The following is a 3,406-nucleotide window of genomic DNA, read 5'->3' on the forward strand; positions in this document are numbered from 1 at the left end:
AACTATAATGTTTAATAAAACTAATATGTTAGCTATATGTTTGCTTTACTACTAACATTTTGTTTCAAAGTAGAAATATTAAATAATAATTTGGTAAAAGTTATTATTTTAACTATATAATTTTATTCTCGCGCAACGCACGGAGATTCGTCTAGTATACCTATAAACGAAACATTTTTCCTTTCACCACATTCATTTGAAACTCTTATGCATTTTTTTTCCACCACATTCATTTGAAACTCCCATGACTTTTCAATTACTTTCTAATAATAGTTATAGGTTGGTTAATAAGGTTAAATAAATATCAAACGTAAAGCATAAACATATATAAACTAAATTTCAATATTAAAATAATATTTTTACTTCTATTTATAAAGCTATGTTTTATAACTTTTAACATATTATACTTAATTTATTAGTTTTAATATATTATTGGACGTAAACCATTATCATTTTAAAGATATAATTTTGGAACAATTTGTATAAAATACTTAAATTATTAATTTAAATATAACATTACAGGGTCAACTTAAATATAAATTTTAGTTTAACTTAAACAACCTAAAAAAAATATTTTGTAAATAGTTAAAAGTGATAAATTGTAGTGTCTTTCTAATAATTATTATAAATTGGTTTATAAGGTTAAATAAATATCAAACCTAAAGTGTAATCATAAATAAACTAAATTTCAATTTTAAAATAATATCTTTACTTCTACTTATAAAGTTATGTTTTTAACTTTTAACATATTATACTAAATCTATTAGATTTAAAATGTTGTTGTATGTAAACCATTATCAGTTTAAGCTATAACTTTTGAACAATTTTGACAAAATATTTAAATTGTTAACTTAAATATAACATTACAGTGTCAACTTAAATATAAATTTTAGCTCTACTTAAAAAACCAAAGAGTATTTTGTAAATATTTAAAAGTAATAAATTGTAGTGATAAATGCAAAAGTTTTCAAATAAGCAGCTTAAAATAATTACAATAACAATAGTTAAAAATAACTTTATATAAATGATTATATAGTTATCTTTAAAATAAAAAAAAAAACAATGTTTGATGTTTTAAATAATTATAATATTAGAAATTAAAACATTAAGCAAATAAATTTTAAAAAATTAATTAACAATAACAACAACTATAAATAACATTAAACCAGATATTATATTAAGTTTATTCATGTGTAACTCGCGGGTAGACGTCATTCAAACGATTGCCATTATACAGTTATAATAGATGTATATATATTGTTATATAATTCAAAATAATCAATATATTATATCAATTTAGTATACGAATTATTATATAAAATGTAACAACATTATTGTTATGTTAAAAAAAACTTAAATTTGTAAAAACTTCAACTATATAGGTGTTTCTGCGCAACGCGCGGGCATTCGCCTAGTATACTTATAAAAGAGACATTTTTACTTGCACCACATGCATTTGAAACCTCCATGACTTTTCAATTTCTTTGTAATAATTATTATAAATTGGTTAATAATGTTAAATTTAAGCAAAAAATAAATTGTAATCATATATTAACTAAACTACAATATTTAAAATATCATATTTTATTTCTATTTATAAATTATGACTCTAACTTTTTAAGATATTATACTCAACTTATTAGTTTAAATATGTTTTTGTATGTGAGCAATTGCCATTTTAAAATTACAAATTTTTTATAATTTATGATTTTGTGCAAAATAGTTAAATTATTCATTTCATTATAATGTTAAACGCTTAACTTAAATCTAAATTTTAGTTAAAAAATTAAGAGACTGTTTTATAAATAGTTAAAAGTTATAAATTATAGTGTTAAACTTAAATTGTAATCCTAAATTAATAAAAAAAACCATGCAACTATTGTTTCAACCATTAAGAATTTTCAAATAAGTAGCTTAACAGTAACTTATAATAAGAATAGACAAAAGTAATATTATATAAAAAGTTATAATGTTACCTTTAAAAATAAAAACAATGTTTGTTGCTTTAAATAATTATAATAAAAGAAACTAACAATATTCATTAAATAAGTTTTAAAAAAGTTCAATTTTTGAAACCAAATTAAAATAATTAAGAGTTTCCACATACGTTATTTTAAATAACTCACAACAACAGTAGTTAAAAGTAACATTATATACAAAAGTTATATTGATACCTTTAAATACAAAAAACAATGTTTGATGTTTTAAATAATTACAATGATAGAAATTGAAATTTTAAGCAAATAAACTTTTTAAAACTAATTAATCATAGCAACAACTATAAATATCAATAAACAATATATTATATTTAATTTTATTCATGAGTAACCCGTAGGTAGAGGTCATTGAGACAATTGAGATAATAGAATTTTAAAAGATGTCTACATTATCATATAAGTCAAAACGAACAATCTTTATACCAACTTATTATAAGATTTATTATATAAGAGGTAAAAACAACGTCATTGATATATTTAAAAAACATATATTCGTAAAAATTTCAAATATATTGTTGTATTCCGCGCAACACGCGTGTATTCGTTTAGTATACTTATAAAGGAAACATTTTTTCTTTCACAACATTCATTTGAAACTCTCATGCATTTTTTCTTTCACCACATTCATTTAAACTCCCATGACTTTTCAATTTCTTTCTAATAATGATTATAAGTTGGTTAATAAGGTTAAATAAATATCAAGTCTAAAGTTTAATCATATATAAACTAAATGTCAATATTAAAAGAATATATTTACTTCTACTTATAAAGTTATGTTTTTAACTTTTAACATATTATACGTAATTTATTAGTTTTAATATTCTTTTGGATGTAAACCATTATTATTTTAAAGCTACAACTTTTGAACAATTTGTATAAAATACTTCAATTATTAATTTAAATATAACATTACATAGTCAACTTAAATATAAATTTTAGTTTAACTTAAACAACCCAAAGAATATTTTGTAAATAGTTAAAAGTGATAAATTGTAGTGTTTTTCTAATAATGATTATAAGCTGGTTAATAAAGTTAAATAAATATCAAACCTAAAGTGTAATCATAAATAAACTAAATTTCAATATTAAAATAATATATTTACTTCTACTTATAAAGTTATGTCTTTAACTTTTAACATATTATATTTAATTTATTAGATTTAATATGTTGTTGTATGTAAACCATTATGAGTTTAAAACTACAACTTTTGAACAGTTTGGACAAAATACTTAAATTGTTAATTTAAATATAATATTACAGTGTCAACTTAAATATAAATTTCAGTTTCACTTAGAAAACCCAAAGAATATTTTGTGAATAGTTAAAAGTGACAAATTGTAGTGGTAAATGCAAAAACTAAATTGTAATCTCAATTTAACTAAAATATTTCCTAAAGATATTTTTATAA

Source organism: Lactuca virosa, chromosome 7 (genome assembly GCF_052849685.1).
Source record: "Lactuca virosa cultivar CGN04683 chromosome 7, Lactuca_virosa_CGN04683_v6, whole genome shotgun sequence".
Taxonomy (NCBI): Eukaryota; Viridiplantae; Streptophyta; class Magnoliopsida; order Asterales; family Asteraceae; genus Lactuca; species Lactuca virosa.